The 27,290-nt window shown below is 42.2% G+C and overlaps 1 protein-coding gene across 2 annotated transcripts in view; it reads right to left on the bottom strand.

Moving 5' to 3' along the window:
- ACSF3 (acyl-CoA synthetase family member 3) overlaps positions 1-27,290 on the bottom strand; it is a 132,996-nt gene that overhangs the window by 88,150 nt on the left and 17,556 nt on the right. Inside the window, exon 1 of one of the 2 annotated variants that reach the window (XM_075325938.1) lies at positions 3,845-5,113. The exons of the other annotated variant lie outside the window; for it this stretch is intronic. The gene's annotated coding sequence lies outside the window, so the exon portion shown is untranslated. Of the gene's footprint in view, positions 1-3,844; positions 5,114-27,290 lie in introns of those variants that run through there. 2 annotated transcript variants of the gene reach the window in all.

Below are 27,290 nucleotides of genomic sequence, written 5' to 3'. Positions count from 1 at the left end.
CACTATAAGCAGACAACACAGAGGCCATACTGCTGAGTCAGGATCATGGGGGGGTCACAATGTGTTCTGAACTTTCAGTTCCACAAGCAGGCACCACAGATGCTGTAGGTCTGAATCAGTATTGTGTGGGTAACTGAGCACTGATCTTTCAGCTCCACAAGAAGACACCACAGATGAATCAGTATGCAACAGAAGCACAAGTTTAGTAGTCTGAGACCATCACTTTGTAAAATGGGAATGACCACAAGCAGACAAAGCAGTGGCCATAGTGCTGAAACAGGCTCATGGGGGTCCTGCTCTTCTATGAACTCTCAGCTCCACAAGCAGATACCACAGAGGAAACCGTATGCAACAGAGACACACGTTTAATAGACGGAGACAATCACTTTGTAAGATGGGAATGACCATAAGCAGACAACACAAAGACCATAGCGCTGAATCAGGATCATGGGGTTCCGATGTGCTCTGAACATTCACCTCCATAAGAAGACACCACAGAGGAAGCCGTATGCAACAGCAGCACAAGTTTAGTATATATGGACTATCTGTAAGATGGTACTGACCGTAAGCAGAGGACACAAAGGGCATAGTGCTGAATTAGGTTCATGGGGGTCCCGATGTGCTTTGAACTTTCAACTCCACAAGCAGACACCACAGACGCTGTAGCACTTACTCAGAATTGTGAGGGTCCCACTGAGCTTTGAACTTCAGCTCCTCATGCACACACCACAAAGGTTGTAGTACTTACTCAGGATTATGGTGGTACCACTGAGCTCTGAACTTTCAGTTCCACAAGCAGACACCATACATGCCATAGCCCTAAGTCAGGATTGTGAGGATCCCTCTGAGCTCTAAACTTTCAGGCAGACACCACAAAAAACGTAGTCCTGAATCAGGATTATGGGGTTACCACTGAGCTCTGAACTTCTCTGCTCCACAAGCAGCCACCATAGAGGCTGTAGCACTTACTCAGGATTGTGAGGGTTCCTCTGAGCTCTGATCTTTCAGCTCCTTAGACAGACACCACAAAGGCGGTAGTGCTGAATCAGAATCATGCGGGGACTACTGAGCTCTGAACTTTAAGCTCCACAAGCAGACAACAGAGAAGGAACCAGTATGCTGCAGGTACATAACTAAAGAAGATGGAGACCATTATTTTGTAAAATGGGAATGACCCTTCTTAACCCATGCATTGCAATGTCAAAATGTGCTGCTCTCATATAAGAAATGATCAGACTGAGGCTTTCTTTGTCTACTACAGACCTTTCTACAACCTTACTTGCAAACATACACTCTATATTGACATATTAATCTAAATTAATGAGGATACATCATGGTGGGGCAAGCTCATTTATTAGTGCTCCACCATGTCTTTGGAGCTCTGATCAGAGGTAAAGAATAAGATCTAGAGATTTGGACTTCTATCCTTTTAAAATGATTTTTAGAGATCGCTGTCAATAGTTCTACAACTCTTGCATGTGGCCGTATTATTAAGCTGTGGTTGGAAAATCTGCTGTACGCTGTCAACTATGGATCCAATCTAACACATTACTTCTCCGTCTCTGACTTTATAGCTGCTGGAGCTGAGCCCTTCAGCAGAGACCTCCACCGATCCACAAGACTTTTTGGAGACTATAGCTTATCAAAAACTTATAAAAAATGTGTTACCCTTTTAAGAGAATATGTTTCATGGGGTGTGACAGGATCACTAGGAATAGGGGAGCCTAAACTGGCCCTCAGCCTAGAGGAAGCCTCGCTGACCCTGATCCCAAAGATACATCTGAAGGTGATGATGTTTGGGCCGCCTTCCTAACCCTAGCTCCTGAACAACCCTGGTCTAGTGGCCCCCCCTTCCACCACCCAGGAGAGGGCCGGGACAGGAGAGATTAATCCCACACAAATAAACAGAGAGGGGGAAACCAAAACTCAAACTCACAGCAATCACTCACAGAGGTATAGACAATACGTGATCAGGAGGAAACTAAAGGAAGGGAGGAAATAATCAGACAACAATGGTATTTCCACAACACACCAAACAGCACACAGAAGTTCACCAGCAACTGGATCCCAAAGCACAAGGACCAGGATCACATAAAGCTATTATCGGCATGGGAGAACAGGCTCCACCAGCTTAAAAAGGGCGAAGGCGACTGTGATAGGTCTCCTGCAACATGTGACTCAAGCAGCAATCCACAGGCTAGCAGAAAAAATTAATGCAAGCCCGATTACTAAGAAGAGCACAGCTGAGCAACGCCCGAGCCTGCATCGTGTGGAGTGTCCGACTCTGCTGCGTGAACAGCGTCGGAAGTAGTGCTGACACTTGGAGAATTTTGATCCAGATTTCATGTGATAATATGCAACAACTTGTGGCATAATCCATTGGATGTCTAGTAATGTAAGTATTGCTTCCATTTGAGATGGCATGACGTGCTTATGGGTCTGTAACCAGGACCTCCACGTGTCACCATGCAAGACGTGTGTCCACGGGTTATGTGCAGGTGCAGTAAACCAAATGACATAATCATACCAAAGAACTGGGAAGAACCAGAATTTATCAGCTTTCTACCATGATAAAAAAAACCCTCAGGTTGGAGATTTTTTACATGGTGGTGTAGCGCCCCTGAAGCCATCAGAGAGCTACAAGATACGGCATCCTCACCAGGATGCAGGGCCTACCCCCTAGGGACCCAGGAGACCCTCCAGATAATCCCTGTTTTCCTGTTTTAGGGTTAGATCAATGGATGGCTGCCTAGAGGTGGAGCCAATCCAGTCGACTAGACAATCAGGTGGGAGGGGCAGACAGTGGACAACAGTGGAGGAGAGTCAGTGACAGTGAGCAGACGGACTGACAGGAGTGAACAGTGACCTAAGGGCCCAGGCGTGTGGTTGCCGGTGGAGTACGGTGGAGTACTCCCAGAACTATACACCAACGGGGTACAGGACCCTAGGTCAGGCAAACGCTCCAGGCAGACCTGATAAAATCTGCACAGTGAGGGGACCATCAAGGACCTCACTGACCTTGAAGTTCGGGACACAGTAGCAACAGGAGAACCGGGGACAGTATCAGAGACTCCAACCCCACAGGGTTCAAGCTACCGTCATACGGACTGCTGTAAGAGACAACCAGGAGGGGACCCCAGCCGCTCCAAGCCACGGGGACCCACCAACCAAAGACAGGTGCAGGGGAAAGAAGCCACCAGGTCACTAAACTGGCACTGGGACTATGGGGACCTGCAGTTAAGACCAGCCGGCCTCGAGTGACCAGTACCAACTTGCAGTGAGTAAAAGAACCAGTTGCACTGAAACCCCGTGTGTGGCCTACCTTCTTTCAACACCCATCTGCATCACCTAACCTCTGGGGCCTGGCGCTGCTTGCGGAGGGCCTACCATCCAGGCTGTCACCAACACCAGCCCCAGTAGTGAGAACTGTGCAGTGACGGCTCCATCCCTATAGCTGCAAAACTGCACTTAGCGTCACGTGTGAACATTATTAAAAAAAAAGCACCCAGGGCACGGGACCGGGCAACGACCCCCAAAATGACATTCCCAGTTATACACCGCCCAGGATCGGGTACCCCATAACCCTGGGCGACACAGCTTTATCCTGGCATCACGAACAGGATTCTCCTACCTCGCATCCATGGGACGTCCTCAGGGCAGTCGGCTAGCAGGATCTTCTCCAAGTATTATGTGTATCACCTTTTAAAAAGCACCTAGGGCGCGGGACCGGGCAACGGCCACCAAAGTGACATTCCCCAGTTATACACCGCCCAAGACGGAGTATCCCATAACCCTGGGCGACACAGTGGCACCACTTATTTAGGACATGCATAGGCGGACATACCTTTGGTGCAACCTGTGCAGCGCGGTGGAGCACAAGAGGTCAGGGGGCCCACATCTACCTCCAAAGCAGGTGGAATTGTGTAAAGAGCCAATATATTCTTCTTGTACTTGGGCCGTTTTCTGTGAGGACATGGATAGATCAAGTCTACTAAAACTATCTCGCCGCACATTCTGCTCTTTGCTCCGAGGACCAAACTGGTGACAACGGCTTTGAGCACCACTGTATGCATCCGAGGGATGAGCAGGTTAAGCAAGCTAGCCCTGCAAAAACTAGGACTAGGTCTGCATTTGAACCAGTGTTTTTAAAGAGTGACCGTTTTCTGATCTGATTTATCTGAAATAGTAGAGTACGCCATGCCAGCATTCGGTCGCCATATTGTCCACTGCGGGATTCTCCACTGCGGGGTTCCCCTGTCCAGGCCACAGTCACAGATGTGAGGATCTGAAAGTGCCTCCTCCCTGCTTCTGTCCCTCCATCTGCACCCTCGAAATTTGCACGAAAAACCACAAAACCATATCACACGATGCAGGTGCAGTCCTATCTGTGTGCTATCCGTCCTCCATGCCTCCATGGTGTTTTCTCGTGTTGGTCTCGTCGGACGTCACTCAATGGACGCGGCTCTCGTTACCCTATCGTTACGTAGCAAGAAGGAATAGTGCAACCAAATAAATCACAGTTGGGCATGCCGTAATTAACCCATGAGTGGCGTGGGAGATTTGTCGGAATATTTCGCAACTTTGGTGTGCATCTGCTTGGCACTTGGAGAGCTGCCCAAGTTCAGTGTGAAGCGTGTGCGTCTACGCTGATATCCAGCCTGGCCAGGTGTCTCGTCGATCGCGGGTCCCCGGACAGGAACTAAGTGCGGAATCAAATTGGTGTAGCACGAGACAAGATTACCTGCCTCTGTGGTTCTGTCTTTCGAGCGACTGGTCCCTCGTCGGATTTCGCCTCCGTTCCCCATTTGTGCCCATTCTGTGCTTCTTATAAAGGAATCCAATGCTCAGCAGCTGTGGGAAAACAACTTGGCTTTGTCGCTGCCAATTTTTTTGCAGATAGCTGGCACTGGTACCATAGGTCCGGGGGGCGACGATAGGGAGGAGGATGGGAGATCACAGACGGAAAGATGGACAGATGCCACACAAGCTGGAGCTGAGAAGGTGCCAAGTGTGGCAGCATGGGGCCAGGGAAGCTGGCACCGCATACCCAGGCAGGCGGGAGGTGGTTTGGCACAGGCGCCATTGAGGATGACACAACATACAACGTGAGCGAGACAGACAGAGAAGCAGGAGAGTGAGCGAGAGGGTTAGACAGAAAGAAGAGACTAACGCAGGACGAGATGGAGCAGGTATACAATGGACATATCAGCAGGTAGTAGCAGTATATATATATACTCTGGGATCCTGCTCAGATTTCATTTTGCAGCTGTAACCTGGATTATGGTCTTCCTCCTCTGCAGACCGGCAATGGTGGTGGCGCCCGCCGCTTCTCGATTCGGGGCGTCTGTTTTGCTGTGGCCTCTCGAACACCCAGACAGAGGGATATCTTAGGATTTGGGCACTTTTCCCAGACATTCCCATCTGCCTCTTTGCTTTTCCATATCTCGTCGTTTTGGTTTTTTTTTCCGTTTGCATTGAAGTGGCCGCATATTCCAGATTTCGCGGAAGAATTCCTACCTTTTGGGATTTGCTACCTATGGAAATACCCGCTGGCTTAATCGATGGATGTACAGTTTACCGGATGCCAAATTACAGCGAGGATCCGTTGCGTCTCTTGTTGGCAGCCATGGCGGACGTGCCAAGGTTGCCGGCTTTCTCCATACCTCAAGCCTGGATTGCGCTCGGAAGAATGAAGGCATCGGGTTTATCCAATGATAGAATGGCATTCCCAAAATTTTGGGTATTTGGGATAATTTTCAATCCAACCACTTCCAGTCTGCAGAAAGAAGCAGATGACGGACGGACGGTATTATTAGCTGCCTGTAGGGCGGCGCTGTTGGATGGAGGCAGAAACTGTTTTACATTACCATGTCTTTGTCCAGTGCATGCCCGCACTCATCTTGGCATTATATGCTATACTATGCCAATCTCTGTAAGAGGTATGAGGATAAGCCAGGGCCATCATTGCCACCGTCAGCCTTCAGTAGCCACAAGTAACTTCCCAGCAAGGCAACCTATTCCCCTTCCCCTGGCACCGTGCCCGCGCCCCCTCCCATTATCACACTTATTACCAGCTTCTACTGATCTTTGTAGAAAATCTATTTTTTTCCCTCCTGAATCTCCCAACAGGGAAGTTCTTGCTTAACGCCAATCAAGCAATTTAGGTGCAAGTGCATAGTAATGTGTGTCTGCAAGGAACGGCGTCAGCGCGGCACGATGGGGAGATGGGCACAGCTGCCATCACGTTTTATGGGATTTTTGGAATTAGGATTTTAACCGCTTGTAGTCTGGAGCTTGTGTAAAATGTGACGTTATTGATTTCTGTACTTTTGGGGTGAACAAAGTAATTATTGGTAGATTCATGGAACGTACACTATGTGCAGAGATGAGTTTTGGGCCGATTGAAAGATAGAGGGATAGATAGATAGAGAGATAGATAGATAGAGGGATAGATAGATAGATAGATAGATAGAGGGATAGATAGATAGAGGGATAGATAGATAGATAGAGAGATAGATAGATAGAGGGATAGATAGATAGATAGATAGATAGATAGAGGGATAGATAGATAGAGAGATAGATAGATAGAGGGATAGATAGATAGATAATAGATAGATAGAGGGATAGATAGAGGGATAGATAGATAATAGATAGATAGAGAGATAGATAGATCTATCTATCTATCCCCCTATCTATCTATCTATCTATCTATCTATCTATCCCTCTATCTATCTATCTATCTATCCCTCTATACCTCTATCTATCTATCTATCTATCTATCCATCTATCTATCCCTCTATCTATCTATCTATCTATCTATCTATCCCTCTATCTATCTATCCCTCTATCTATCTATCTATCCCTCTATCTATCCATCTATCTATCCATCTATTTATCTATCTATCCCTCTATCTATCTATCCATCTATCTATCTATCTATCTATCCATCTATCTATCTATCCCTCTATCCCTCTATCTATCTATCTATCCCTCTATCTATCCATCTATCTATCTATCCCTCTATCTATCCATCTATCTATCTATCTATCTATCTATCCCTCTATCTATCTATCCCTCTATCTATCTATCTATCCCTCTATCTATCTATCTATCCCTCTATCTATCTATCCATCTATCCCTCTATCTATCTATCTATCCCTCTATCTATCTATCCATCTATCCCTCTATCTATCCATCTATCTATCTATCCCTCTATCTATCTATCCCTCTATCTATCTATCTATCTATCCCTCTATCTATCCATCTATCTATCTATCTATCTATCTATCTATCCCCCTATCTATCTATCTATCTATCTATCCCTCTATCTATCTATCTATCTATCTATCCCTCTATACCTCTATCTATCTATCTATCTATCTATCTATCCATCTATCTATCCCTCTATCTATCTATCTATCTATCTATCCCTCTATCTATCTATCCCTCTATCTATCTATCTATCCCTCTATCTATCCATCTATCTATCCATCTATTTATCTATCTATCCCTCTATCTATCTATCCATCTATCTATCTATCTATCTATCCATCTATCTATCTATCCCTCTATCCCTCTATCTATCTATCTATCCCTCTATCTATCCATCTATCTATCTATCCCTCTATCTATCCATCTATCTATCTATCTATCTATCTATCCCTCTATCTATCTATCCCTCTATCTATCTATCTATCCCTCTATCTATCTATCTATCCCTCTATCTATCTATCCATCTATCCCTCTATCTATCTATCTATCCCTCTATCTATCTATCCATCTATCCCTCTATCTATCCATCTATCTATCTATCCCTCTATCTATCTATCCCTCTATCTATCTATCTATCTATCCCTCTATCTATCCATCTATCTATCTATCTATCTATCTATCCATCTATCCATCTATCCATCTATCCATCTATCCATCTATCCATCTATCCATCTATCCATCTATCCATCTATCCATCTATCCATCTATCCCTCTATCCCTCTATCCCTCTATCACTCTATCCATCTATCCATCTATCCATCTATCCATCTATCCCTCTATCCCTCTATCCCTCTATCACTCTATCCATCTATCCATCTATCCATCTATCCCTCTATCCCTCTATCACTCTATCACTCTATCCCTCTATCCATCTATCTATCTAGCTATATCTTGTTCAGGTCTATTTATTAGATAGATAAATAAATAGATAGATATGAGAAAAAATAATATTCAAAAAAACAGCAACACTCGAAGATTGTAGTAGAAGAAATAAAGTGACTTGTCATCTTTTGGGGACAAATAATGGGTGAATAAATCACTTTTTTTTTTATACTACAACTTTTGAGTTTTGACTTTTCTTGTAAATCTATGGATGAGCGCGGAGTCGGAACCCTAAGGATTGCGCGCTACATCTAGCTGCACTGTTGCTTTCTTCCTCCCTTCTTCCTGTCTTCTTGCTGCTTTCTTCCTTCTTCCTTTCTTCTTGCTGCTTTCTTCCTTCCTTCCTTTTTTCTTGCTGCTTTCTTCCTTCCTTCTTCCTTTTTTCTTGCTCCTTTCTGCCTTCCTTCTTCCTTTCTTCTTGCTGCTTTCTGCCTTCTTTCTTCCTTTCTTCTTGCTGCTTTCTGCCTTCTTTCTTCCTTTCTTCTTGCTGCTTTCTTCCTTCCTTCCTTCCTTTTTTCTTGCTGCTTTCTTCCTTCCTTCTTCCTTTTTTCTTGCTGCTTTCTGCCTTCCTTCTTCCTTTCTTCTTGCTGCTTTCTACCTTCCTGCTTCCTTTCTTCTTGCTGCTTTCTTCCTTCATTCTTCCTTTCTTCTTGCTGCTTTCATCCTTCCTTCTTCCTTTCTTCTTCCTTCCTTTCTTCTTGCTGCTTTCTTCCTTCCTTCTTCCTTTCTTCTTCCTGCTTTCTTCCTTCCTTCTTCCTTTTTTCTTGCTGCTTTCTGCCTTCCTTCTTCCTTTCTTCTTGCTGCTTTCTGCCTTCCTGCTTCCTTTCTTCTTGCTGCTTTTTTCCTTCCTTCTTGCTTTCTTCCTTCCTTCTTCCTTTCTTCTTCCTGCTTTTTTCCTTCCTTCTTCCTTTCTTCTTCCTGCTTTTTTCCTTTTTTCTTCCTTTCTTCTTGCTGCTTTCTTCCTTCCTTCTTCCTTTCTTCTTGCTGCTTTCTTCCTTCCTTCTTCCTTTCTTCTTGCTGCTTTCTTCCTTCCTTCTTCCTTTCTTCTTGCTGCTTTCTTCCTTCCTTCTTCTTTTCTCCTTGCTGCTTTCTTCCTTCCTTCTTCTTTTCTCCTTGCTGCTTTCTTCCTTTCTTCTTCCTTTCTTCTTGCTGCTTTCTTCCTTCCTTCTTCTTTTCTCCTTGCTGCTTTCTAACTTCCTTCTTCCTTTCTTCTTGCTGCTTTCTTCCTTCCTTCTTCATTTCTTCTTGCTGCTTTCTTCCTTCCTTTCTTCTTCCTTCCTTCTTCCTGATTTCTTCCTTCCATAGATTGATAGATAAATGGCTCAGTTGATTATTTTGTACATGAAAGTAAATGAGAGTCAGTAGTCTAGAACTTCTTGACATTTCTCTATTGCATAGAAGATGGCGGCAGATATGGCTCCATACACTGGAGACTCAGGGACCCCCAGTACTGGTAATGATGTGAGTATCTTACAGATATGTCTTCAAAGCTGGAGAGGAGAAGGGATTAATGCTGCACTGTCGTCAAAAAAGCTGAAAAATTGTTGATTAACTAATAATTATTTTATTCCATAGCTCTACGCGTTTCAAGGTACAGGACCTCTTCTTCAGGACCAAAAAAAATCAACAATCCATTTTTTTTTTGGTCCTGAAGAAGAGGTCCTGTACCTTGAAATGCAAAGACCTATGGATAAAATAATTAGTTAATCAACAATTTTTTATCTTTTTTTTGGCAATAGTGCGGTATTAACCCCTTCTCCTCTGCAGCTTTGAAAACTCATAGACGTGGGGCTGCGGCAGCCGCCAATATTTATATGCTATCTCTGGTGAGTGTATACCATTACACATTGCCCTTTTATATATCTGGTAAGACCCTATTTGCGCTCTCTTTTCCCTAGTCTGATATGGCGCCTCCTGATTTCTGGCGATGCACATATATATATATATATATATATATATATATATATATATATATATATATATATATATATATATATACTGTGTGTGTGTGTGTATATATATATATATATATATATATATATATATATACACACACATTATATATATATATATATATATATATATATATATATATATATATACTTTGTCTGGGTTAGGTCATCTGCTCCCCCTTTTCTTCTCGTCCCCCAGCATTAATTTCTCCTCTCCCCGGCATTCTCCGTCTCTCTTCGCACTCTCCCTTCTTTCCTTCCTTTTCTTTCTTTTTTTTTCGTACTTAACAGTTTCTGCCTTGCTGCACAGCGCTGGGTTCCCCCTGAGACCCGCCAGATGTTGTGAGTTCTCCGGCACATCTTCCTCCCCCCCCGCCGCTCTTCATCTCATGAAATATTCATAAACCTGCCTCCGTGATGTGCCAGCGGCTGCTGGGACCCAAAACCGGGGCACGTGCCTCGCAATGTACACCTGCCATAACCAAAGCAGTGTATGTTATAAACAGTGACACCGCAGCAATGGAGGGGGCCAGACCTAGAACTAGACAGACAGGTACCGTTTTTCGGTGGAGCGAGCGGGGGGGGGGGGGATGTATAAAGATGGCTGCACAGCTGCCGAACGTTCCAGCTATTTAAGATGCAAAATGCTCACATTCCACTTGAGAATGTTCTGCGCCTCCGATTAACCCCTTAAATATCACACATTAATTATCGATCCCCTCGCGCCGCGTTTCACAGGAGCCGCGTTGGGTAACTGGTTTCCGAGCTTCTCTGAAATTACCTTTCCAGTATATTGTATGTATCTGAAACTTTTCCAAAACCTGTCAGCGAGAAGACAAGTATTGCTAAAACATACAGCGATCCATTGAAGTGTATCATTGCGATATAGGAGAGCATAGACATCCAGGACTAGCAATTCTGGGCTTTCATCAATCTTTTGTATTGCTGGAACCTCCATTGTTCAGCTGTAATGGTTGGGAAAACTCAATAGTACGTGATTAATTTTTCTGCAGTGCCCCCGCAGGTGAAAAAGAGTATTACACAGCCCCCATTGAAATCACAGCTATCTGAGTCCTCCAAAGAGAGGGAGAGAGGCCCTTTATGGTCATTCTCTGCTATAAGGGTGCTGAAAAGCCCTCTCTTTACTTAGAAAATCTCAAATGGGTAACTGTCCCGGGTGTGTCACGGGTGACAGACAGACCTGTGGTGTCCGGCTATAGAAGGTCACAGTGTTGGCTGCACAAATTGCTCCCTGACCTTCTATTATTCCTGCTTGGTGTATTTGGTATCCTCTGTATCTCCTCTGCTTGGTTTTCATCCCTTTCCCTTTAGTACCCTGTGGAGTTCCTCAGCTGTTTTTCATCTTTAGAGTCTTTATATACCCTCATTCCTCCTTACTCCATGCTGGTGATAGCTCTAATTCTCTTAACAAGTCTTCAGTGCAAGCAGTTGGCTTGTATGCATCCGGAGAAACTTTGTTGTGTTGCAATTCCTCTCTCTGAGTCATCTTGAGATAGGTTCTTTCTTTATTATCCCCCTTATTGTTATCCCTGTGTCTTCTTTAGGTTCTTTCTTTATTATCCCCCTAATTGTTATCCCTGTGTCTTCTTTAGAGCTAAGTGAGGTTGACTATCTCATCTCCTTCCTACCTAGGAAGGAGATGACTAGGGAAGGGGTTGACTAAGCGCTCATCCCATCCATTTCCTACGTAGGACCTACTTCAGGGTCAGTTAGGCCCAGGTATCCTGCTCAGCGCACAGGTGCGGAATCTATCTAGGGTGGTGAGAGAAAACAGGGCCCAGCGGTAGGCTTGGTCAGGGGTCCCCATCTCCCCCTTCCCTAGACACAGGGTTTCCCTTCCCTTTCGCTTGGTACTTCCCCGTACCTAGCGTGTTTATAAAATGTATTATTCTGTTACTGTCACGCTAGGTACGGGGAAGAAATGATTGAAAGGGAATGGAAGGGAAACCCTGTGCCTAGGGAAGGGGAAGATGGTGACTCCTGGCCAAACCTGACGCTGGGCCCTGGGTTCCCTCACTGCCCTAGATAGGTTCCACACCTATGCACCGAGACGGAAACCTGACCCTAGGTATCCCTACAGCTGGTCTCTGGGGTCCCTCACCACACTAGACAGGTCCACACCTATGCGCCGTGCCGGACACCTGACCCTAGTTATCACTAGTGCTGGTTCCTGGGGTCCCTCACCACCCTAGATAGGTTCCGCACCTATGTGCCGTGCCGGATACCTGACCCTTGCTGATCCTAAAGTAGGTCCAAGTTAGGAAACGGATGGGATGAGCGCTTAGTCAACCCCACTAAACTCTAAAGAAGACACAGGGATAACAAACGGGGGGAAAGTGCTATACTACCGATTGGATGAATATAAAATTTACACCATTATTACCAGGGGGACATACCTCTCGAATGGAAGAGAAGACTAAGAAAAGCTGTTCCAGGATCTGTGGAGCAGCACAAATTGGACGAGGTGCTCCTTTGAAATGAAAGGTCCTCTTTAAGGGAACCATGTTGCCAATATGGCTTCAAAGGGGTTTTGTAGACCATTATCCATGTTAATATAATGGCTTATGGGGTGTTTGTACCACGCCAGTTATTCATAGGTTTCTGTGCCAGGTTGAACGAGGATTTGGCCATTGGAGGATCCATCGGGGTTCATGGTCCGTAAGTTCTTGGCCAAACACTCACATGACATTTTATATTCTGTGCTCCAATTTCACGGGAGCAATTACAGAGGATCTTGTATGTTCGGTCCTTCGTGACAGCGTTTCTTCCATCAAAGTCAAATCAAATTCAATTTTTCATTTACTGTCGGACCAAAAAAAAAAAATACATTCAGAGAGACTATAGGTACATATGGTAGATATCGAGAAAATTTCATCTCGCGGTTCATTGATAGGATTACTCCAGCATTCATTCTTCACGGCACATGGGGCTCGGCATTCCTCTCGTGGGTACGTACCCAGCTGCTATCTGACCTAGTGTGAACCTATTTCCCCAGGCACCAATTTCTACAAAAAAAAAAAAATCAATAAATGCTATATATAGAGTGGGTCAATTAGAGTCCTGTCTGTGCATCCTATTATGCTGCCCCCTTATTAGCACAGACTGTTCTGTCAATGGTAGAACAGTCTTAGTTGTCTCATTTTGTTTTTTATCACTACGCTTGGCACATTTATCATGCTGTTAATACTGCTGGTTGGGTTTTTTACATTTAACTCTAATGCACAGGACCATGTTGTATCCTATATACCCATAAAAGGTGCCCTACTTTGCCTCTTTTGACCTCCTTTTTCTTACAAAGACAGAAAATTTGTCATATGAATCATGTCATATCACATGCTGTATTACAGAGAGTTTTTTTCTACAGAAATATTGACTATCTTTGATATATGGTACTTGAAAGAGCATGGAAGTGTGGCGAAACGGCAAAATATTAGTCTGGTCATACAGGGTTTACCTATAACGTTTGACTTTAAAAGTCCGACAAAGGACATTCATCCCACATCCATATGAATCATATCATATCACATGCTGTATTACCGAGAATTTCTTCTATAGAAACATTGAATATTTTTGATGCATAGTACTTGAAGGAGCAACGAAGTGTGGCGAAACAATAACAATATACTAGTTGGGTTAGACTGGGTTTACCTATAGGGTTTCACTATAAGGTCTGACCTGAAAATCTTTGTGGTCATTTAAAGAGCTTCAGTCAACATCCATATGACACCTATAAACCTGCACTCACAGGGGGTTAGACATAATGGCTCTTGAGGTCCCTTCCAACTGTATGATTCTATGATTCAATGACATATCATATCACATGCTGTGTTATAGAGTTTTTTCTACAGAAATATTTACCGTAATATCTTTGCTATATGGTACCTGAAGGAGCAGTGTAGTGTGGTGAAACAACAAAATATTAGTCTGGTCATACTGGGTTTACCTATATCGTTTCACTTTAAAGGTCCGACAAAGGGCATTCAGCCAACATCCATATGACACATATCATATCACATGCTGTCTTACAGAGTTTTTGTATAGAAACATTGAATATCTTTGATACATGGTACTTGAAGGAGCATCATAGTGTGGCGAAACAACAATATATTAGTCTGGTCATAGTGGATTTACCTAAAGCATTTGACTTGCCTGATAAAGAGCATTCAGCCAATATATATATGACACATATCATATCACATGATGTATTACAGAGGATTTTTTCCATAGAAACATTGAATTTCTTTGATACATGGTACTTGAAGGAGCATCGTAGTGTGGCGAAACAACAGTATATTAGTCTGGCCATACTGGGTTTACCTAATGCATTTGATTGTCTGACAAAAAGCATTCAGCCAACATCTATATGACATATATGACATCACATACTGTATTACAGAGAGGTTTTTTATATATAAACATTGAATATCTTTGATATATGGTACTTGAAGGAGCACTGAAGTGTGGCGAAACAACAATATATTAGTCGGGTCATACAGGGTTTACCTATAGCGTTTGACTTCTCTGACAAAGAGTATTCAGGCAATATCTCTATGACATATATCATATGACGTGCTGTATTACAGTGAATTTTTTTGCATAGAAACATTGAATATCTTTGATATATGGTACTTGAAGGAACACTAAAGTATATCTAAAATCCTACTGGTCAGCTAAAGAGCATTCAGCCAACATCCATATGACACATATCAGATCGCATGTTGCATTCCAGAGAGTTTTTTTCCTATAGAAATATTGAATACCTTTGATACGTGGTACTTGAAGGAGCACCAAATTGTGGCGAAACAATAACAACATACTAGTTGGCTTAGAGTTGGTTTACCTATAGTGTTTGACTATAAGGTCCAACCTGAAATCCTAGCAGTGAGCTAAAGGGCATTCAGCCAACATCCATATGATACATATCATATCACATGCTGTATTACAGAGAGTTTTTTTTCTTTAGCAACATTGAATATGTTTGATATATGGTACTTGAAGGAGCATCGAAGTGTGGCGAAACAACAAAATATTAGTCTGGCCATACAGGGCTTACCTTGGCTTGGCTTGGCTGACAAAGAGTATTCAGCCAAAATCTATATGACACATATCATATCACATGCTTTATTACAAAGATTTTTTTTTGTATAGAAACATTGAATATATTTCCTCTAATGTACCTGAAAAAGCACTAAAGTGTGGCGAAACAACAATATACTAGTTGGATTACACTGGGTTTACCTATAGCATTTGACTATAAAGGTCTGACCAAGAATATATAACTATAGCAGTCATCTAAAGAGCATTCATATATATATATATATATATACATATATATATATATATATAGATGTGTGTATATATATATATATATATATATATATATATATATATGTGTATATATATATATATATATATATATATATATATATATGTATATATATATATGTGTATATATATATATATATATATATATATATACACACATATATATATATCTACACATATATATATATATATATCACATGCTGCATTACAAAGAGTTTTTTTATAAAAACATTGAATATCTTTGATACATGGTACTAGAAGAAGCATCAAAGTGTGGTGAAACAACAAAATATTATCAGGTCATACTGAGTTTACCTGTCTGACTTGTCTGGCAAAGAGCATTCAGCCAACATCTATATGACATAGATCATATCACATGCTGTATTACAGAGAGTTCTTTTGTATAGAACCATTGAATATCTTTGTGTGGTGAAACAATATACTAGTTGGGTTAGACTGGGTTTCTCTATAGCATTTGACTATAAAGGTCTGACTATGAATATATAATCATAGTGGTCAGCTAAAGAGCATTCATCCATCATCCATATGACACATATATCACATGCTGTATTACAGAGAGAATTTATAGAGAAACCCCTGAAAAAGCATGGAATTGTGGCGAAACAATGTTATAATAACTGGGTTTGGAAGGATGTATTTATAGCGTTTTACTTTAAAGGTCCAACCAAGAATATGAAAGCTAAAGCGCATTCAGCCAACATCCATCTATGTGTTAATAGAGTATAGTAATGCCCAGTTTATTTCCAGGAGGAGTATCAGAGGGACACACATGGCAAAATTGTAAGAAAAAAATGTTCATCCACTTTTATGGGGGAAATGCAAAAAATTAATGAAGCAGATATAGCGGAGCAGACTGGACATCTTTAGAGGGCTTGTCTGGGGAAAACAAGTTATCCACTCTCCATAGTATAGGTCAGTTTGTGGCTTGGACAGAGAAAACAAGTCTCTGGTGCACGGAGGACGTGTGTATACAAGGAGAGTGTGTATTTAAGGTACATTTCAATTAAGTATATAGTGTATCAGGGAGAGTGTGTGTGCGGGCACTGTATACAAGGAGGATGTTTGTCTTGTGCTACTATGTAAGGAGGATGTGTGTTTGATGTACTCTGTACTAGGACGATCTGAACCTAGTGCCCTATATATGAGAAGGAAAATGTCACGTATGCACTTAACACAAGGCAATAGTGTCACTTGTGTACTCTATATTAGAAGGAAATGTCACTTGTGTGCTCTATATTAGAAGGAAATGTCACCTATGCGCTCTATATTAGAAGGAAATGTCACTTGTGTGCTCTATATAAGGAGAAAATGTCACTTGTGTGCTCTATATAAGGAGGAAATGTCACTTGTGTGCTCTAAATAAGGAGGAAATGTCACTTGTGTGCTCTATATAAGGAGGAAATGTCACTTGTGTGCTCTAAATAAGGAGGAAATGTCACTTGTGCTCTCTATATAAGGAGGAAATGTCACTTGTGCGCTCTATATAAAGAGGAAATGTCACTTGTGCGCTCTATATAAGGAGAAAATGTCACTTGTGTGCTCTATATAAGGAGGAAATGTCACTTGTGCGCTCTATATAAAGAGGAAATGTCACTTGTGCGCTCTATACAAGGAGGAAATGTAACTTGTGCGCTCTATATAAAGAGTAAATGTCACTTGTGCTCTCTATATAAGGAGGAAATGTCACTTGTGCGCTCTATATAAGGAGTAAATGTCACTTGTGCTCTCTATATAAGGAGGAAATGTCACTTGTGCTCTCTATATAAAGAGGAAATGTCACTTGTGCGCTCTATATAAGGAGAAAATGTCACTTGTGTGCTCTATATAAGGAGGAAATGTCACTTGTGCGCTCTATATAAAGAGGAAATGTCACTTGTGCGCTCTATACAAGGAGGAAATGTCACTTGTGCGCTCTATATAAAGAGTAAATGTCACTTGTGCGCTCTATATAAGGAGAAAATGTCACTTGTGCGCTCTATATAAGGAGAAAATGTCACTTGTGTGCTCTATATAAGGACGAAATGTCACTTGTGCGCTCTATATAAGGAGGAAATGTCACTTGTGCGCTCTATCTAAAGAGGAAATGTCACCCGTGCACTCTATACAAGAAGGAAATGTCACTTGTGCGCTCTGTATAAGGAGGAAATGTCACTTGTGCGCTCTATAAAAGGAGGAAATGTCACCCGTGCGCTCTATACAAGGAGGAAATGTCACTTGTGCGCTCTATACACGGATGAAATGTCACTTGTGCGCTCTATATAAGGAGGAAATGTCACTTGTGCGCTCTATACAAGGAGAAAATGTCACTTGTGCGCTCTATATAAGGAGAAAATGTCACTTGTGCGCTCTATATAAGGACAAAATGTCACTTGTGTGCTCTATACATGGAGGAAATGTCACTTGTGCGCTCTATACAAGAAGGAAATGTCACTTGTGCGCTCTATATAAGGAGGAAATGTCACTTGTGCGCTCTATAAAAGGAGGAAATGTCACCCGTGCACTCTATACAAGGAGGAAATGTCACTTGTGCGCTCTATATAAAGAGGAAATGTCACCCGTGCACTCTATACAAGAAGGAAATGTCACTTGTGCACTCTATACAAGGAGGAAATGTTACTTGTGCGCTCTATACAAGGAGGAAATGTCACTTGTGCGCTCTATATAAGGAGGAAATGTCACTTGTGCGCTCTATACAAGGAGGAAATGTCACTTGTGCGCTCTATATAAGGAGGAAATGTCACTTGTGTGCTCTATACAAGAAGGAAATGTCACTTGTGCGCTCTATATATGGAGGAAATGTCACTTGTGCGCTCTATACAAGAAGGAAATGTCACTTGTGCGCTCTATATATGGAGGAAATGTCACTTGTGCGCTCTATACAAGAAGGAAATGTCACTTGTGCGCTCTATATTAGGAGGAAATGTCACTTGTGCGCTCTATACAAGAAGGAAATGTCACTTGTGCGCTCTATACTAGAAGGAAATGTCACTTGTGCGCTCTATACAAGGAGGAAATGTCACTTGTGTGCTCTATACAAGGAGGAAATGTCACTTGTGCGCTCTATACAAAAAGGAAATGTCACTTGTGCACTCTATACAAGAAGGAAATGTCACTTGTGTGCTCTATACAAAAAGGAAATGTCACTTCTGCGCTCTATATAAGGAGGAAATGTCACTTGTGCGCTCTATATAAGGAGGAAATGTCACCCGTGCACTCTATACAAGGAGGAAATGTCACTTGTGTGCTCTATACAAAAAGGAAATGTCACTTGTGCGCTCTATATAAGGAGGAAATGTCACTTGTGCGCTCTATATAAGGAGGAAATGTCACCCGTGCACTCTATATAAGGAGGAAATGTCACTTGTGCACTCTATACAAGAAGGAAATGTCACTTGTGTGCTCTATACAAAAAGGAAATGTCACTTGTGCGCTCTATATAAGGAGGAAATGTCACTTGTGCGCTCTATATAAGGAGGAAATGTCACTTGTGCGCTCTATACAAGAAGGAAATGTCACTTGTGCGCTCTATACAAAGAGGAAATGTCACTTGTGCGCTCTATATAAAGAGGAAATGTCACTTGTGCGCTCTATATAAGGAGAAAATGTCACTTGTGCGCTCTATACAAGGAGAAAATGTCACTTGTGTGCTCTATACAAGGAGGAAATGTCACTTGTGTGCTCTATACAAGGAGGAAATGTCACTTGTGCGCTCTATACAAGGAGGAAATGTCACTTGTGCACTCTATACAAGGAGGAAATGTCACTTGTGCGCTCTATACAAAAAGGAAATGTCACTTGTGCGCTCTATATAAGGAGGAAATGTCACTTGTGCGCTCTATATAAAGAGGAAATGTCACCCATGCACTCTATACAAGAAGGAAATGTCACTTGTGCGCTCTATATAAGGAGGAAATGTCACCCGTGCACTCTATACAAAGAGGAAATGTCACTTGTGCGCTCTATATAAGGAGGAAATGTCACTTGTGCGCTCTATATCAAGGAGGAAATGTCACTTGTGCGCTCTATATAAGGAGGAAATGTCACTTGTACTCTCTATACAAGGAGGAAATGTCACTTGTGCGCTCTATACAAGGAGGGAATGTCACTTGTGCGCTCTATATAAGGAGGAAATGTCACTTGTGCGCTCTATACAAGTAGGAAATGTCACTTGTGCGCTCTATACAAGAAGGAAATGTCACTTGTGCGCTCTATATTAGGAGGAAATGTCACTTGTGCGCTCTATACTAGAAGGAAATGTCACTTGTGCGCTCTATACAAGGAGGAAATGTCACTTGTGGGCTCTATATAAGGAGGAAATGTCACTTGTGCGCTCTATAAAAGGAGGAAATGTCACCCGTGCACTCTATACAAAGAGGAAATGTCACTTGTGCGCTCTATATAAGGAGGAAATGTCACTTGTGCGCTCTATATCAAGGAGGAAATGTCACTTGTGCGCTCTATATAAGGAGGAAATGTCACTTGTACTCTCTATACAAGGAGGAAATGTCACTTGTGCGCTCTATACAAGGAGGGAATGTCACTTGTGCGCTCTATATAAGGAGGAAATGTCACTTGTGCGCTCTATACAAGTAGGAAATGTCACTTGTGCGCTCTATACAAGAAGGAAATGTCACTTGTGCGCTCTATATTAGGAGGAAATGTCACTTGTGCGCTCTATACTAGAAGGAAATGTCACTTGTGCGCTCTATACAAGGAGGAAATGTCACTTGTGGGCTCTATATAAGGAGGAAATGTCACTTGTGCGCTCTATACAAGGAGGAAATGTCACTTGTGCGCTCTATGTAAGGAGGAAATGTCACTTGTGCGCTCTATATAAGGAGTAAATGTCACTTGTGCGCTCTATACAAGGAGGAAATGTCACTTGTGCGCTCTATATAAGGAGGAAATGTCACTTGTGCGCTCTATACAAGGAGGAAATGTCACTTGTGCGCTCTATATAAGGAGGAAATGTCACTTGTGCGCTCTATACAAGGAGGAAATGTCACTTGTGCGCTCTATACAAGGAGGAAATGTCACTTGTGCGCTCTATACAAGGAGGAAATATCACTTGTGCGCTCTATACAAGGAGGAAATGTCACTTGTGCGCTCTATATAAGGAGGAAATGTCACTTGTGCGCTCTATACAAGGAGGAAATGTCACTTGTGCGCTCTATATAAGGAGGAAATGTCACTTGTGCGCTCTATACAAGGAGGAAATGTCACTTGTGCGCTCTATATAAGGAGGAAATGTCACTTGTGCGCTCTATACAAGGAGGAAATGTCACTTGTGCGCTCCTATACAAGGAGGAAATGTCACTTGTGCGCTCCTATACAAGGAGGAAATGTCACTTGTGCGCTCTATACAAGGAGGAAATGTCACTTGTGCGCTCTATATTAGGAGGAAATGTCACTTGTGCGCTCTATACTAGAAGGAAATGTCACTTGTGCGCTCTATACAAGGAGGAAATGTCACTTGTGCGCTCTATATAAGGAGGAAATGTCACTTGTGCGCTCTATACAAGGAGGAAATGTCACTTGTGCACTCTATATTAGAAAGAAATGTCACTTGTGCGCTCTATACAAAGAGGAAATGTCACTTGTGCGCTCTATATTAGAAGGAAATGTCACTTGTGTGCTCTATACAGCGAGGAAATGTCACTTGTGTGCTCTATACAGCGAGGAAATGTCACTTGTGTACTCTATATTAGAAGGAAATGTCACTTGTGTGCTCTATATAAGGAGAAAATGTCACTTGTACTCTCTATACAAGGAGGAAATGTCACTTGTGCGCTCTATACAAGGAGGGAATGTCACTTGTGCGCTCTATATAAGGAGGAAATGTCACTTGTGCGCTCTATACAAGTAGGAAATGTCACTTGTGCGCTCTATACAAGAAGGAAACGTCACTTGTGCGCTCTATATTAGGAGGAAATGTCACTTGTGCGCTCTATACTAGAAGGAAATGTCACTTGTGCGCTCTATACAAGGAGGAAATGTCACTTGTGGGCTCTATATAAGGAGGAAATGTCACTTGTGCGCTCTATAAAAGGAGGAAATGTCACCCGTGCACTCTATACAAAGAGGAAATGTCACTTGTGCGCTCTATATAAGGAGGAAATGTCACTTGTGCGCTCTATATCAAGGAGGAAATGTCACTTGTGCGCTCTATATAAGGAGGAAATGTCACTTGTACTCTCTATACAAGGAGGAAATGTCACTTGTGCGCTCTATACAAGGAGGGAATGTCACTTGTGCGCTCTATATAAGGAGGAAATGTCACTTGTGCGCTCTATACAAGTAGGAAATGTCACTTGTGCGCTCTATACAAGAAGGAAATGTCACTTGTGCGCTCTATATTAGGAGGAAATGTCACTTGTGCACTCTATACTAGAAGGAAATGTCACTTGTGCGCTCTATACAAGGAGGAAATGTCACTTGTGGGCTCTATATAAGGAGGAAATGTCACTTGTGCGCTCTATAAAAGGAGGAAATGTCACCCGTGCACTCTATACAAAGAGGAAATGTCACTTGTGCGCTCTATATAAGGAGGAAATGTCACTTGTGCGCTCTATATCAAGGAGGAAATGTCACTTGTGCGCTCTATATAAGGAGGAAATGTCACTTGTACTCTCTATACAAGGAGGAAATGTCACTTGTGCGCTCTATACAAGGAGGGAATGTCACTTGTGCGCTCTATATAAGGAGGAAATGTCACTTGTGCGCTCTATACAAGTAGGAAATGTCACTTGTGCGCTCTATACAAGAAGGAAATGTCACTTGTGCGCTCTATATTAGGAGGAAATGTCACTTGTGCGCTCTATACTAGAAGGAAATGTCACTTGTGCGCTCTATACAAGGAGGAAATGTCACTTGTGGGCTCTATATAAGGAGGAAATGTCACTTGTGCGCTCTATACAAGGAGGAAATGTCACTTGTGCGCTCTATGTAAGGAGGAAATGTCACTTGTGCGCTCTATATAAGGAGTAAATGTCACTTGTGCGCTCTATACAAGGAGGAAATGTCACTTGTGCGCTCTATATAAGGAGGAAATGTCACTTGTGCGCTCTATACAAGGAGGAAATGTCACTTGTGCGCTCTATATAAGGAGGAAATGTCACTTGTGCGCTCTATACAAGGAGGAAATGTCACTTGTGCGCTCTATACAAGGAGGAAATGTCACTTGTGCGCTCTATACAAGGAGGAAATATCACTTGTGCGCTCTATACAAGGAGGAAATGTCACTTGTGCGCTCTATATAAGGAGGAAATGTCACTTGTGCGCTCTATACATGGAGGAAATGTCACTTGTGCGCTCTATATAAGGAGGAAATGTCACTTGTGCGCTCTATACAAGGAGGAAATGTCACTTGTGCGCTCTATATAAGGAGGAAATGTCACTTGTGCGCTCTATACAAGGAGGAAATGTCACTTGTGCGCTCCTATACAAGGAGGAAATGTCACTTGTGCGCTCCTATACAAGGAGGAAATGTCACTTGTGCGCTCTATACAAGGAGGAAATGTCACTTGTGCGCTCTATATTAGGAGGAAATGTCACTTGTGCGCTCTATACTAGAAGGAAATGTCACTTGTGCGCTCTATACAAGGAGGAAATGTCACTTGTGCGCTCTATATAAGGAGGAAATGTCACTTGTGCGCTCTATACAAGGAGGAAATGTCACTTGTGCACTCTATATTAGAAAGAAATGTCACTTGTGCGCTCTATACAAAGAGGAAATGTCACTTGTGCGCTCTATATTAGAAGGAAATGTCACTTGTGTGCTCTATACAGCGAGGAAATGTCACTTGTGTGCTCTATACAGCGAGGAAATGTCACTTGTGTACTCTATATTAGAAGGAAATGTCACTTGTGTGCTCTATATAAGAAGAAAATGTCACTTGTGCGCTCTATATTAGAAGGAAATGTCACCTATGCGCTCTATATTAGAAGGAAATGTCACTTGTGTGCTCTATATAAGGAGGAAATGTCACTTGTGCGCTCTATATTAGAAGGAAATGTCACGTGTGTGCTCTATATTAGAAGGAAATGTCACTTGTGCACTCTATATAAGGAGGAAATGTCACCTATGCGCTCTATATTAGAAGGAAATGTCACTTGTGTGCTCTATATAAGGAGGAAATGTCACTTGTGCGCTCTATATTAGAAGGAAATGTCACTTGTGCACTCTATATAAGGAGGAAATGTCACTTGTGCGCTCTATATAAAGAGGAAATGTCACTTGTGCGCTCTATATAAGGAGAAAATGTCACTTGTGCGCTCTATATAAGGAGAAAATGTCACTTGTGTGCTCTATATAAGGAGGAAATGTCACTTGTGCGCTCTATATAAAGAGGAAATGTCACTTGTGCGTTCTATATAAGGAGAAAATGTCACTTGTGCGCTCTATATAAGGAGAAAATGTCACTTGTGTGCTCTATATATGGACGAAATGTCACTTGTGCGCTCTATACATGGAAGAAATGTCACTTGTGCGCTCTCTATAAAGAGGAAATGTCACCCGTGCACTCTATACAAGAAGGAAATGTCACTTGTGCGCTCTATATAAGGAGGAAATGTCACTTGTGCGCTCTATAAAAGGAGGAAATGTCACCCGTGCACTCTATACAAAGAGGAAATGTCACTTTTGCGCTCTATATAAGGAGGAAATGTCACTTGTGCGCTCTATACAAGGAGGAAATGTCACTTGTGCGCTCTATACAAGGAGGAAATGTCACTTGTGCGCTCTATATAAGGAGGAAATGTCACTTGTGCGCTCTATACAAGGAGGAAATGTCACTTGTGCGCTCTATATAAGGAGGAAATGTCACTTGTGCGCTCTATACAAGGAGGAAATGTCACTTGTGCGCTCTATACAAGAAGGAAATGTCACTTGTGCGCTCTATATTAGGAGCAAATTTCACTTGTGCGCTCTATACTAGAAGGAAATGTCACTTGTGCGCTCTATACAAGGAGGAAATGTCACTTGTGGGCTCTATATAAGGAGGAAATGTCACTTGTGCGCTCTATATTAGGAAGAAATGTCACTTGTGCGCTCTATACAAGGAGGAAATGTCACTTGTGCACTCTATATAAGGAGGAAATGTCACTTGTGCGCTCTATATAAGGAGGAAATGTCACTTGTGCGCTCTATACAAGGAGGAAATGTCACTTGTGCGCTCTATATAAGGAGGAAATGTCACTTGTGCGCTCTATACAAGGAGGAAATGTCACTTGTGCGCTCTATATAAGGAGGAAATGTCACTTGTGCACTCTATACAAGGAGGAAATGTCACTTGTGCGCTCCTATACAAGGAGGAAATGTCACTTGTGCGCTCTATACAAGGAGGAAATGTCACTTGTGCGCTCTATACAAGGAGGAAATGTCACTTGTGCGCTCTATATTAGGAGGAAATGTCACTTGTGCACTCTATATAAGGAGGAAATGTCACTTGTGCGCTCTATATAAGGAGGAAATGTCACTTGTGCACTCTATATAAGGAGGAAATGTCACTTGTGCGCTCTATACAAGGAGGAAATGTCACTTGTGCACTCTATATTAGAAGGAAATGTCACTTGTGCGCTCTATACAAAGAGGAAATGTCACTTGTGCGCTCTATATTAGAAGGAAATGTCACTTGTGTGCTCTATACAGCGAGGAAATGTCACTTGTGTGCTCTATACAGCGAGGAAATGTCACTTGTGTACTCTATATTAGAAGGAAATGTCACTTGTGTGCTCTATATAAGGAGGAAATGTCACTTGTGCGCTCTATATAAAGAGGAAATGTCACTTGTGCGCTCTATATTAGAAGGAAATGTCACTTGTGTGCTCTATATAAGGAGGAAATGTCACTTGTGCGCTCTATATAAGGAGGAAATGTCACTTGTGCGCTCTATATTAGAAGGAAATGTCACTTGTGTGCTCTATATAAGGAGGAAATGTCACTTGTGTGCTCTATATAAGGAGGAAATGTCACTTGTGCGCTCTATATTAGAAGGAAATGTCACTTGTGCGCTCTATATAAGGAGGAAATGTCACTTGTGCGCTCTATATAAGGAGGAAATGTCACTTGTGCGCTCTCTATAAAGAGGAAATGTCACTTGTGCGCTCTATATAAGGAGGAAATGTCACTTGTGCGCTCTCTATAAAGAGGAAATGTCACTTGTGCGCTCTATATAAGGAGAAAATGTCACTTGTGCGCTCTATATAAAGAGGAAATGTCACTTGTGCGCTCTATATTAGAAGGAAATGTCACTTGTGTGCTCTATATAAGGAGGAAATGTCACTTGTGCGCTCTATATAAAGAGGAAATGTCACTTGTGCGCTCTATATAAGAAGAAAATGTCACTTGTGCGCTCTATATAAGGAGAAAATGTCACTTGTGTGCTCTATATAAGGAGGAAATGTCACTTGTACGCTCTATACAAAGAGGAAATGTCACTTGTGCGCTCTATATTAGGAGGAAATGTCACTTGTGCACTCTATATAAGGAGGAAATGTCACTTGTGCGCTCTATATAAGGAGGAAATGTCACTTGTGCGCTCTATACAAGGAGGAAATGTCACTTGTGCGCTCTATATAAGGAGGAAATGTCACTTGTGCTCTCTATACAAGGAGGAAATGTCACTTGTGCACTCTATACAAGGAGGAAATGTCACTTGTGCGCTCTATATCAAGGAGGAAATGTCACTTGTGTGCTCTATACAAGGAGGAAATGTCACTTGTGCACTCTATACAAGGAGGAAATGTCACTTGTGCACTCTATACAAGGAGGAAATGTCACTTGTGCGCTCTATACAAGGAGGAAATGTCACTTGTGCGCTCTATACAAGAAGGAAATATTACTTGTGCGCTCTATATAAGGAGGAAATGTCACTTGTGTGCTCTATATAAGGAGGAAATGTCACTTGTGCGCTCTATATAAAGAGGAAATGTCACTTGTGCGCTCTATATAAGGAGAAAATGTCACTTGTGCGCTCTATATAAGGAGAAAATGTCACTTGTGTGCTCTATATAAGGAGGAAATGTCACTTGTGCGCTCTATACAAGGAGGAAATGTCACTTGTGCGCTCTATACAAGGAGGAAATGTCACTTGTGCACTCTATATCAAGGAGGAAATGTCACTTGTGCGCTCTATATAAGGAGGAAATGTCACTTGTGCTCTCTATACAAGGAGGAAATGTCACTTGTGCACTCTATACAAGGAGGAAATGTCACTTGTGTGCTCTATACAAGGAGGAAATGTCACTTGTGCACTCTATACAAGGAGGAAATGTCACTTGTGTACTCTATACAAGGAGGAAATGTCACTTGTACTCTCTATACAAGGAGGGAATGTCACTTGTGCGCTCTATACAAGGAGGAAATGTCACTTGTGCGCTCTATACAAGAAGGAAATATTACTTGTGCGCTCTATATAAGGAAGAAATGTCACTTGTATGCTCTATACAAGGAGGGAATGTCACTTGTGCGCTCTATACAAGGAGGAAATGTCACTTGTGCGCTCTATACAAGGAGGAAATGTCACTTGTACTCTCTATACAAGGAGGGAATGTCACTTGTGCGCTCTATACAAGGAGGAAATGTCACTTGTGCGCTCTATACAAGAAGGAAATATTACTTGTGCGCTCTATATAAGGAGGAAATGTCACTTGTGCGCTCTATACAAGGAGGAAATGTCACTTGTGCGCTCTATATAAGGAGGAAATGTCACTTGTGCTCTCTATATAAGGAGAAAATGTCACTTGTGCGCTCTATATTAGAAGGAAATGTCACCTATGCGCTCTATATTAGAAGGAAATGTCACTTGTGTGCTCTAT

The sequence above is a fragment of the Anomaloglossus baeobatrachus genome, chromosome 10, assembly GCF_048569485.1.
Source record: "Anomaloglossus baeobatrachus isolate aAnoBae1 chromosome 10, aAnoBae1.hap1, whole genome shotgun sequence".
Classification (NCBI taxonomy): domain Eukaryota; kingdom Metazoa; phylum Chordata; class Amphibia; order Anura; family Aromobatidae; genus Anomaloglossus; species Anomaloglossus baeobatrachus.
Note: the sequence above shows the minus strand (reverse complement) of the source record. Positions and strands in the feature narration are given on the sequence as shown.